The sequence below is a fragment of the Nesoenas mayeri genome, assembly GCF_963082525.1.
Source record: "Nesoenas mayeri genome assembly, chromosome: 10".
NCBI classification, from domain to species: Eukaryota; Metazoa; Chordata; class Aves; order Columbiformes; family Columbidae; genus Nesoenas; species Nesoenas mayeri.
Genome location: NC_137560.1, coordinates 18200856 through 18213463, shown reverse-complemented (window position 1 = coordinate 18213463; position 12608 = coordinate 18200856). Strand labels below are relative to the sequence as shown.

The window sequence follows — 12608 nt, the reverse complement described above, 5'->3', positions numbered from 1 at the left end:
ACTGTCCTTTACTGGGTGTTGGATAAGCAGTGGAGACCAGGGTTAGCACCAACAACTCCATCTTTTTTTGATTTAGAGTAAATTAAAACCTGCACAACCTTCTTGTGCTAGAACCAGAACCCAGAGACACCTCATTTGTCTGGTAGTGAAAATTAACCAGGGATTAGCCTTATAGAAGGTACTTAAGAATTCAGAATCTGATTAGATGGGACACACAAAAATAGCTTTGGTGAGAAATAGCAGTCCACTGATTATTATATCTGCAGAATCAATTAAAAAGCTACCAAGCTGTTTTTCAGCACACCCATTTCACTGACAATTAATTGTTGATGCTGGGAACATTTAAAAGAATGTTAATAAATAGATGACAATCATATTGTGAAAACAATTTCTATTAACTTTGCAAGTAATTAGCATCATTGCAATAAGACAATGAATAAAATTGCAGTGATACGTACACAAAAGCTGAAATTGGAAAGGTTCTGAAGACCCCATTGTAATGTCTTGTCCTTCACTCTATTTCTTCATTTGAAAAACTCAACTTGGTCAAATTGCCACCAGGCAAGCCCATGAAGGATATGGTATATCCTGGAGGACTGTAATGAGGTGTTAGTAATATTTACTTTGTGTTGACACAAAATGCTCTCCCAAGGAGGAAAGGTGTAATGCTAACAGCTGTTATCCAGAAGAATATTGGTAGCTTTCATTGTTTGGAAAACTTTTCAATTTCCTGCAATTTCACTTATGGATCAAGGGAAATAATTGCAAAATTAGTGTTCAATTCACTCAAAGAATAACAATACCATCCCCAAGAAGATATTAAAGTTGAAAAGCACTGGCTTAGTGACCAATAGTTAGGGACTAATTTTTGATAAATATTGGCTTGTATTATAGACCGTAATATTTCTTCAGTCTAAAATTAAGATTTGTTAATTAAAGTTAAGTACTTTTTATCTTAAAGATTCCTAACCGTGAACCTCATAATTTTTTATTTGCTTTATAATAACAAACATACACATAAATCCAGGAAGATGCATGAATAAAGACTTTAAGTGAAACCAAGTTACTTTTCCAGTAAAGGTTGTTATTTTGCATACAGACAGAATTTGTTTCTTATCTGCTCCCCATAATCTTTATGAGTTGTTAACATTCATTAGTGGCTTTGGTAATATTGCGAGCATTGTCATTAATACCCTTTACAGCAGTGAGTCAATTTTTTTGTGTACAATTGATACTAAAAAAAAAAAAGTGGGGATTAAAAATTAATTTAGACCCAGAAAGTATGTCTTGTAGCAGTCAAAAGTTTTGACAAATATGAAGCAAAAAATTGAGGAACAATAAACAAACTTGAGAGTGTATATGTACTAGCTTCAAACTGATCTCCTGTATCTACCTTCATAGTTCAGAAGATTTTCTTTTAACAAATAGTGAGAGTTTATAAAAATGTCAACATATGTTTTAGGATAAATCAACAAGCAGCTAGAACACAAATCATCCACAGTAACATTTCATGGTGTGCAGACCATATCACTGAAGTGAAAACAGCATTTTTTGTGCCCTTTCCAGTGTGATTACCTTTCCTTAGGAAAAATAAAATGTTTATCCCTGTGAGTGTTTCAAAGTAAGAAAAAAAACAGATCCTCAAACACTGCAGAGTCTAATTTACAAGTCTGAAAGAAACAGTGATATGGATTTTCAGGAAGAAATACTTAGCTTAAAATGTAATGGGCAACATATGGAATAATTTGCTAAATAACACCATCAAGGCGAATGGCATGAAAACGAGTTTGAGACAGATTTTTCAGTAAGGGAAACATGGTATTGAAGTGCACAGCAGAGAAACACTTGTTATGAAAGGATAACCCTCAAGGGGACAGGCGTGCTGGACCAAAGGGTCTTTTCTCGCACAGCAGTTCTTTGTTCTGGTGTGAGAAAAAGCATTACAAAACAAAACTCAGAGAACTAGAAAATGCACAAGAGACATGGTTACCCCTTTGGCAATACATTTTGAGGGTAAAACAAATGATATTTTCACTTTTGTGTTTTTGAGCATTTGTGGGATTAGATGATTTGAGACCAGAGGTGACATAAGTAGAACAGTGAAGCAGAGCGAAGCCTTCTGCTTGTTTGCGTTGCATCCATGCCCTGTTATCCAGGGACTGAAATAAGGAGTTGGGGAGGCTGCTTGTAAAGGTTGGGTAAAGTGTTTTTATCTCGCTTTGGATCCTTTGTAACTCATTCTGTGACACAGCAATGAAATAAATTTTGTGATGGTCTCTTGTTGTAAGGAAGCTTCATTTTCTGTTCCCTTTATTGGAAAGGCACGGTGATAGGAAGCAGTCACTGTGTGATGAAGCTTTTCGTTTCTTTATCTGTTGAGCTTCCATGCTGTGTTCATTAGAGACTTCTTGTAATTGAATATATTTGGAAATGATCTGTGCAATTTCTGAACGAGACTCCCTTATTTGCAGAGGTAATTTGCTGTTCTCAGTTCCTTTTCCAAGTGAATCCTGGACAAATGGCGAAAGAATATGTTTGATGTTGAAGAGAAAGGGTCACTTCCGTCTTTTTAGCGTGATAGCCATCTCAGTAATGAAAAGGGATGGGAACTTGCAGGCAAGCAGCAGCTCTGAATTGCCTTTCTGCTAAAGTTCCCTGAAATCAGTACTTTTAATGGCTCTGCTGTGCAAAGAGCGCTATGTGATTTTAAGTTGTTAGAGTGGAAAAATAAACTAGGTCAGCATAATGAAGGTGCAAAAATTGTGCTCTCTCTTATCCCAGAATGATGAGGAGAGCGTCAGCATAGGATGACCAGAAGCCACAACGTCTTCTGGGGCTGGTGAGCAGCTGGGGAGGGACAATGGTGGCTATAACTTAAGTTTGCTTCTGTGCATCTTTGATTCCTCTTGAGGAAAAGCTGGTCTGGCTGATCCTTGAGCTGTCGAGGGCATGACAAAGGAGACTTGCTTCCAAGACCTTCAGTGCTTGAAACTGATTTCTTTTAGCATTGAGTCAAGAATCGGAGTCTTCACAAACAGAAAAGGTGAGGAGACCAGATCCTCATTTTACTCAACATCTAGATTTGCCATTAACTTCTGCACTGGCACAATGGTATTTATTTTTCTGCTCTCATTCCTTTCGTACTGATTCCTGAAATTGTGTGCCATAAGGAAATCCATGAAGCATTTCTGAGAACTATTTGCTGGGATTTTAGGATCTTTTGATGGAGCACTACTAGCTCATCTAGAGCCCATTAAAATGTGCTGCAGACTTTGCCACTGTTATTCTCACAGCCTTTTCTATAAGCTCTGAGAATTGCAGCGTGTTTGATAGTGACCTCCAAACTATTTAGGGATTGAGTGTGACTTCAGGTTTTTTTGCAACAAGGCGAGTTTCTATAGCATGCTGAGCCATAATATGGCTTGAAAGATGTCTTTTCTAGCAATTCCTCTGTATTCTGTTTCAAGTTGAACAGGTCCTGAGTATTGACACTTTAAGGGAAACCAGTGCCACTTTCTTTTCACAGAGGTGCAGGAGGGTGACTAGAGTTGGGAAATCAACTAAAATACGTTGATACACATTAAGTTCTGTCATTTTAGGGGGAAAAAAACATATTTTAGGAGTGAGTGGTGACCTTCCACTGTTTGTTTTCTGTTCTGATTTTTAATCTAAACACTACAATACTATAGACTGTGGTTTCAAAGGAACAAATAAGCAGAGAATATTAAGAAGCAATTAAGATTGTAGAGTTTAGCCAACAGCAACTTTTAAATGGGAACTAAATTATAGCCATTTCTCATTTTCAGCTAAGAGGAAGAAATTAATTCACAACTATAGCTGGAGAGTTTTCTTTTTCTTTCTTTTGAACAGATACCATAATTCACCTCTGAATTATTGCCACCATCAACATCGTGATCCCTAAGACAAAGCGGGAATATTGTATTGCATCTCTTATTAAATCAAGCTGTTTATACAGTGCTAATATGTTTACATTCAGGAGGGATTTTTGGAACAACACAGCTGCTGCCTTTCAAAGAGCAAGCAAGCTTGCGTTGCTTGTTTATAGTCATGTGCATATATGAGACAGCTTGGGAGAAAGATGCCTCTAAATTTCCTCAGGCAAAACCCTATAGAATTTAGTAGACAATAAGAGTTTTCTTCGTGTTTTGTTAAGCATCCTGTTGAACAGAATTCTTGGGATGGGTCCTGTGGCAGAGCCTCAGAATTCTCCAGCAGTGCCTTTCTGTGCAGAAGAAATAGTGTGGAGCACCAGATGTGGGTTTTCTCTCTGATTCGGTCATTGATTTTCTGTGTGACCCAGGGCCAAGTCACTTACAGTTTGACAGTGTTGTTATTGAACTCAGTGGCAAAGACCTCACTGGGAGCAAGCTCAGGTGTTCAGTATTTTAGCATCTGAGTTCTGTCACTGGATTTGTAAATCAGTTTGTAATATGGAAATAAAAGCTGCAACATAAGACCAAGGACTGTTGTAGTTACCATGTCAAATAACCATGTCTTGGAAAACTGCTTTTTGGTGTTAAATTCTGGGGAATTTGCGCTGCTCCATAGCTAAGATGGTGTTAAAACTTCATTGCGGAAAAAAACCCAAACAAACAACTTCTGCCTGTGGCAGGTTGTAAAAAGTGCTGAAATTGTTATTTGAACCTATCTCTAGGTTTTATTTTATGAGTACACAATGTGTTGTTCATCTACTGTACTGATTGAAAAAGGAACATTGCAAATTTACAGACCATTGTAAAATTGCTTGCTTACAATGATAAAAGCTGCTTTCAGCTTACTCTAAAATATTCGTGATTCTGCTCATTTTCTCACCTCATGGAGGATGCTAGGTGGTAACACTTTCCGAGAGCCTGCGTGTTGATTTTAAGAATGCCTCGGGTGCAATTCCATGAGTATTTATTTCAGCAGCAGTGGTTCAAGCAGCCACCTCTGTTCCTGCCCTTGTTCTGCCCTCTGATACCAGTGCAAATGTTTGTACAACCATGTGAGGAGCTGGATAGAGAAATTAAAAAAAAAAAAAAGAGTATTTCATGCCCTGATTTAAACCAGATTAGCTCCCTGGTTCATACAGTGACCAGACAAAGCTGTACCTGCATAACCGAGGGACCAGCATGAGGCAGGAATGAGCAGGAGGGATGGGATGGTCCTGCTGACACTGCCCTGGTGTTGCCCGAGGACCAGACCCAGGCAATTGCGCTCAGCGTGGGGATGGCAGTGCCCCAATGTCCAACTCCTGTTATCACAGGCAGTGAGATTTCCTGAGATGGGCAATGCCCCCATCAGACGAGGGGAAATGGAGAGGTGAGTGGTGTGCATGAATCTCCTTGCAGCTTCCATCTCCTTTTTAGTGACCAGATGGGCCCTGCTCACACCAAACAGGCCATGCCTTCGTTTTCCTCTGGGAACGGCCACGTCTAGTCCCATATGATGACAAACAGCCGCAGAGGGATAGGGATGGAGCAGACCATGCCTGGCAAGTGGGATGCAGCCCATCTTGATTCGGAGCTCTCTGATTTCTCTGCCCTAACCCAGGCAGTGCAGGAAAAGCACTTCAGCTTTTATTGCAAAAGATCGAGGTTGTATTTGATTTTGCCAATGCTGGAGGTAAAGGTACTGAAATATTGGGCCATTTTGTGTGTTGTATCTCAAAGCGCTGTTCGTTTTCATTAAAGGGGAGCAGGCCTGTGATCAGCTCCCTCTTATCCCGCATGGGGAACTGAGCTCGGGCTTTGTGCCGATGGCAAGCAGCTTGCTTTCAAGCCTGAAGCTTAGGGCAGCTGCTGGTTGCTTGTTCTAACTGTTGGTATTGTTCTTTGAGCACTTGTCCTTCTTCCATTACGAGGTAAATCAATATGAAAACTTCTCTGGCAGCATCTCTGCTCTTTCATCCGGCAACGTGCAGCCTGGGGCGAGGCGGGGAGAGCCTGAAGCAGATCTGCGAACGCCAAAGCGTGGCGTGTGGCTGCTGTTCCTCCCCTTGTTGGCTCGGGAGCTTTTATCTTCTCTTCTTGCAGGGAGCTGAAAAGCATCCAGCCCAGCTGTTTGCAGGGGTAATGGGGTGCCGGGGTTTTCTCTGTGCGTGAAGGGTTGAGGTGGAGGGTGCAGCTATGGGCAGGGGAGTTCAGGACACCACGGCCATTCCTTCCATTCCTTCCATTCCTTCGCAACTTCTTGCTCAATAACCATTTCCCAAATGGCTACTTTAGGGCCTTTCAGAAATCACAGGAGTTGTCAGTTGTTATAGTAACAGACCCCCTGCTGCTGAATTGGCCCTGTGAGATGCCCATTTGGGCTTTTGAACAGACTAACTCATGCTCATTAGACAAAAAAGAGAGAGAGACAGATTTGCAGATGGAAAGTTGCTTTTTAAGCATGCTGGATGATCTGTTAAGAGTTAGACTGTGGAAAGGGGCATGTTCTCTCATTATATGCCTGTTACTTTTACTCTTCTTTAATTAACACTAGTTTTACTTTTTCTTGCAAACCAGAATTCTGTAAGATTTCTGTTTTCTCACTGGTGAGGCCAGTAGTGAGCTGCTGCTTTACAAACCAACAAATTTTGTCTCGAGAACACAAAGAATTTGCAGAGGGATTTGCCAAGCTTGAATGCAGATCAGGGGTGACTTCCAGAACTATCAGGATATCTACAAAGCTCAGAAAATAATACTTCTAGTCCTAATTATACAGCATCAGGAGCAACATCAAAAATCAGTAATCACATTTTAACCCAGGAAATAGCACAGTCTAGATTTTGCTTTAGGTTTAAACCCGATTAGTCCTATTGACGTTAACAGGGTGATTCCTGAATAGCTGATAGCAGCTAAATCAGGCATTGCCCTTGTAAATTTGAGTCCACATGACCAAAGAACCTGTATCACCTTAAATGGATTCTCAAGACAAAGCCATTACAATAACAATTTAATTCTTGCCAGATATTTGAAGCCAGCTTCTTCCTGTGTCATGCATGTCCAACCTTCATCTGAATTTCATGAAGCAATGTTCTCCTCTCAGCAGTCCTATAAATGAAAAGCAAATCCAGATTTATAGCAGACTGGCGTATATCCAAATGTAAATAAGAGAGGACTATGGTTGTTCCTGTACAATATACTTTTTCTATGAGGAAGCTGGCTAGACCAGATGGGCAGGCAGGTTGTTGGCGGAGAGAGGTAGTAAGTGCTCATACCTGAAAGGGGTCTGCAAGGGATACATGATCTTCTGCACCCATAGTGCTGCGGATGAGGAGTCTTTGGCTTAAACTGCAGCAAAAGAGAAATTTAGGTTTGACATTAGAAAAATCTTCATGATAGGAAAGACAATAAAACGGTGGTCTACAGAATTTCCTTCATTTCTAGGTTCCAAAACAAGGTTAAGCAGCACCACAGGAGTCATTGATCCTGCACGGGTGCTTCACGGCCCGTTCTCCACAGCTCTGTGGTGCAAGCTTTAAAGTGTAAATGCAGGTGTGAGAAAAGAGGAGGAATAGTGTAGTGTGATAAGTTGTCTTGTAAATCACAGACTAGAAGCCTGAAAAAGCGTTTTGAAGACACAGTTTTAAATGCATCACGTTTAAAGCGAATAATGTAAAGCCGATAAAAGAGCACATCTAAGAATTGGAGGAAGGAGAGAGGGAGGGCTCTATCTTTGGAGAGAGAGTGAAAAGAAGATAGAAATGGGCAGGAAAGAATCTGCAAAGGCAGCTTGCAGAGGACCACTGTGTCAGGAGACCCACAGGTTGGTGGAAAGAAATCTGTTTGGAGTTTTGTTCCATCTGTTCTCCTGCAGCAGGGAGCCTAGAAGTAGGGAAGAGTTAAGAGTACAACAATGATTTGAAGTTTAAAAACAAAACAGAGGAGAACGGTTTGGTATAGCTGTGTTTTGTTGCCCCCGTTGAGTGTTATCTAAGGCATCATCCATACTGCAGGTGTCTCTGCTGCCCCGTTATCAGCAATGAGTGCCAATGCGAGGCCACCCTGGTGCCAAAGGCAAAGCCCCTGTGACCGAGAACTCAGGGTGACCAAATCCATGGAGAGGCTGTTATGTGGAAGGGTTTCCTTGCAAAGGAGACAGGGAATGGTAGTTGCTCGGAGAACCAGGATTTCACAGCTGTGAAACCACCCGTCCCAGCACCAGGCCTGCTGGATTGTGATTATTTTTAACAGTACTTTCAGATGAGAACTCTCACTCTTGAAATGTGCATGTTCCTCAGCTGCCTGGATGTTCATACGGTGTGGGTCAGTGTATAAGCATCTTTTCTGCAGGCACTTTAATGGATATGGTCATTGAACTCAGTGGGAGACCAGATCTGTATCACCTTTATTTTAAAATATAATGTCAAGCATGTAATCGTAAGTCAAACAACAGGAGAATACGTGCTTCGCTTGTGGAAGACTAGAATTCAAAATGTCATGTTGGTGACCTTGAAAACACCCAAACAAAAAGATTTGCTATACAATGTGTCCTATAAGAGCTGAGATATTTAGGCTATCCTTTGCCCACAGGCCCACACAGACCATCCTGTTCATTAAAGGGGATGAAGTTTATGCAAAAGTCTTGGCAGCAAGTTGGAAAACAGTTGTTGATACATTCCTCAATGCTTTGTTTAGAGATGTAACATTTGCCCAGCATTTCCAGAAATACTTTCTTCTGCAGGGAAAGCCAAGGGGAGCCGGGAAGGGCAGATGAGGTCAGGCAAGGACGGATCCGCGGCACAGCTGCAATTGATCTTTCTGTTTTGTTTCTGTGGAACTAATTAAATGGATTAATTGCAGACATTTTTCTCTGGAAATGCCTTCCCCAGTGCTGCTGTAATGGTGAGGACTTGAAAGAAAGAGCAAGATTTTATCTGGATTAAAACTAGTAGTTTACAAGGTGCAATTTTGAACAAATATTTTTTAAATATTCAAATGTTTAGTTAAGCTCCATTAAGAACTGTTTTGTAGGTGCTGAGAAATAACATGCTGTGAAGAGTCTGTGTTGTCTGATAAGCACAGTGGTGGAAGATGCCAGGTGCCTCTGGTTCTCCTACTCATCCGTTAGGTCTTTCGTAAGCTATTCTACGGTAAACTTTTATACAACTTTAAAATTTCGGAACTCCGGCTTTTAAAGCTATGACAGGTATTTTAAAAGACAAATTTCACAAATGCTTTTTGTGAAATTATGTCACTTGAAAAAAACAAAACAAAACCATTTCTTAAGAAGATGGATGTGGGTTTTTTTTGTTCCCCTCCTCAGCTCAAAGAAACAATTTATTAACCCGTTGTTGTTTGATTTGTTGCTAGTTTGTTTTCTGTTGATTAATTGCGAGTGTCTATCTTTTCTATAATTTTCTTAGTATGTAAAAGGATGTGTTAAAGTGTATACCGGTATCTCTGGAGTAGGTTCGCTCTCATAAATTGGTAGGTTCAGAGCTAGAGGAGCAACTCAGACAAACTGTGAATGAAATATCCTATAATATAGGTAGATGTACCCTGAGGGGACAGTATACCTCTGCTGTGAAACTGTGAATTAACCACAGCAACCAGATAAATTATATTTTTTCTCTCACCTTGTAGCTGTAAAATATAGCTATTGAAGGGCCCTGCGCTGTCCTAAGTCCCACAGCAGCATTTGGACTAACATTAGCACCAGCTATTTCGCAGCAGGATGTGGTCTGAGCATAAAATTATAGGGTAAGAATATTAAATCAATTCAGCAATCTTAACTGCTTGGATAAATACTAGGAAGCAGCAGGCTAGTAAAACAATAACAAGCAGGGGTAGAGTTAATTTTACTTTTCTTAAAGTATCAACCTGTGCAACTTTGGAAAAACCAATGCCTTGAAATGCATGATACATGTTGTGCTGCTATCAAAAATGTTGCAAGTATGTGAATTCATTCAGTTTGTTATACAACAGCGAGTTTAATTAAAATAAAATATTCCATGCTATGAACAGCATGTATTTTACTCTGCTGACTTACAGGTTAAAATCCATTTGAGTTCTAAGTTTTAAGCTGAAACAGACGTAGGTGGTGTGCCTGGTTCTTGATTGGTGGGTTATTTCATTTTTCGGAAATCCCATCTTTTCCAAAATAGAACAAAAATGTTTTGAAATATCTGTCAAAGTTACATTTATAAAGTAATTGAAATAAGCCTGATTTGAATTTTTAAAATATTGTTAATATTAAAAGCAAAAGGAAAAGAGATCAAGACGTTTCCCAATAATGACAAATGTTCTGAAGTCTCACATTTGTTTTTTGTTTTCCTTTTGATCAAATTATTGCAGTGATTCACTCTGTAAAACAGTTTTTCAACCACCATCAGGAAGCTTTCAGTGAGTGCTGATAAAATTCCTCATATTTTGTAGCAGCACAGGCTTATCTCATTCACCCCCATATCAAATACATTTCAAACCAGTGCAGATCAAGGCATGTTCTGTTGTGCCATATGTCGGACCCAGGGCTACATTGCTGAATCCCTGTGGATGGGACTTCCCAAATTCCTGTATAAAGGGATGTCCTCCTTTTGCACAAGCGTGAAGTTGGTGATCCAGGTGCTCCTGAGCTAGAACAAATCACTCACTAGCCGTGAGTGAAGATAGATGGATGGAGTTTACCCCTGCTGATGGGTATTTGGCATAAATGTGGGTGTTGAATGGGGGCGAGAGAATAGCCCTCTGGAAAGCAGGCAGAGGGAGCGCATCTCCTGAACCCATCGCAGGAAATTACATCTGCCAGCCTCAGAGTTGATTAGGAGCCGAGCTGTTCATCAGCAAAGAGGATTTAATGCTGTTAGAGACGTGATCCAAGTAAACTGGCCTGCGAGCTTTCCAGCTGCTTTCCAGCTTTTCTCAAGGTATTTGCTTCCCCAGGCCGGTTCCTCTAATACTGAGGAGGCAGCGTGTGGAGGGATGGGCACCACAAGAGCAGAGGATGCTGAGTGGGGACCAGGCAGAGCCTCTTCTTCCTCAGTACCAGGCTGTGCTCCCTGGCAGCAGTGACACGGATGGAGACTGCAGCGGTTGTTCAGTGCTGGCAGCACTGAGGGCACAGAGGACTCCCAGCCACAGCATAACTTAAAACAATGATCATTTATTCTGCAGAGTCTTAGAAGTTTCCTAAATGCCAGTGTTCATTGGTAATAGCAACTGGCATTACAGACATCAAGCAAAAGCTGTGAAGATGCAGTCCTCATACCTGTCATTTTTAGATACTTCTTTTTTTTTTAACAAAATGGGTTTCCTTTGCAGTTTGCTTTTCAGAGCCTGAAAATGCTGATTTTGTGCGTTAAGGCTGAATCTGGGCTTCTTTATCCACATAGCAAACATTTACACACAGAAAAAAAGAATATTCTCCCGGCCTTGATATCATTATAGGCTTCAAATTCATTTGAATGAACTCTTTTTGACCACTTCCCTCATGGTTATAGGTGCAAACAAGCCTTTTAACCTAAAAGTGCTTTTCCTGCAATCTGTTTATTCTTCAGCAAGCTCTTCTGTAAGCTTTGCATGGCAGAAGTTGTAGTCATATTTTGTGCTAATGTCTTGTCTCCCTGCAACTATACCCTTGTCCCGTGCCCTTGTTCTGTCTAATTTGGGGGGGCAAGAGGAGGAAGGGATAGAGAGATGAACAACCTGTCAAACATCAGGGACATTTCCATGGTTTACATCTGCCAGAGTTAATCTGAATATGCTTCGTGATATTAAGGGTTAGAGACACCTTATGTTTATTAGCATTAATTCCTTATTAGAGGAAAATCTAATGATAATTAAGAGTTGACACCCTTTGCATGCACAAATCACCACAGTTTGACTTGGATGATATTTAATACTGAATCTATCTAGGCAAAGCAATTGTATCTCTGTAGAGATCAATCCTAATGCATAAAAAAGCTGAAAATATTTTAAAAATCATTTCAGCAAAGTAAATATTATCTTTTTTTTTCTTTTTTCCTGAGACTGTGGAAATAAAGTTTCTGCTTTCCAAAGGAAAATACATTAATTAGGAAACTTGCAAATAGAAATTAGCCTCTGTTGGTCTTCGTCTTTATTTATGTCATTAAATGGAGTCTTTAATTAGCATATATATTATTCATGTTTCAATATAATCCATTTTATAAGTCCAATTTCAAATATAAAAATCAAAATGGGCCTGATGCACCCTATTGTTCACATGCAAAGCAGCTAACATAGATGTGAAGATATGAGGTGAATTGAAACATTCATATTTCATAAGGATGCAGTCTACATTTTCTGAAATTATGGCTTGAACTCTTATTTTAACTTTTTCTCATTTGCATACATATTAGTCCCTGTTTAAATGATGTGTTAATTCTATTCATTAGATTTCAATGAATGCTTCTAGCTCTCCTGATAATCAAGCATAGGTCCCTGGAAAGCAAATTAGGGACTTTCATGTTGCAAAACCCATTGGAAACATGACATTTATCACTGCAAAGCCAACTTGTGTGGAGCACTTGGCTGCAGTCAGCAGGGCAGAACCCTTGTTCTTCTGCTTACGGTAATGATTGTTATCTGTGAATAAGGACCTGGCACCAGGTCCCCAAATTCTCTTCAGAAATGATTGGGCACTTCACAACTGTACAACACTCT

The 12608-nt window shown here is 40.2% G+C and overlaps 1 protein-coding gene across 1 annotated transcript in view; it reads left to right on the top strand.

The window, feature by feature from the left end:
- Nucleotides 1-12608, top strand: part of PTPRG (protein tyrosine phosphatase receptor type G) — a gene marked incomplete at its 3' end in the record, with an annotated part of 399742 nt that overhangs the window by 335592 nt on the left and 51542 nt on the right. The window lies entirely within an intron of this gene.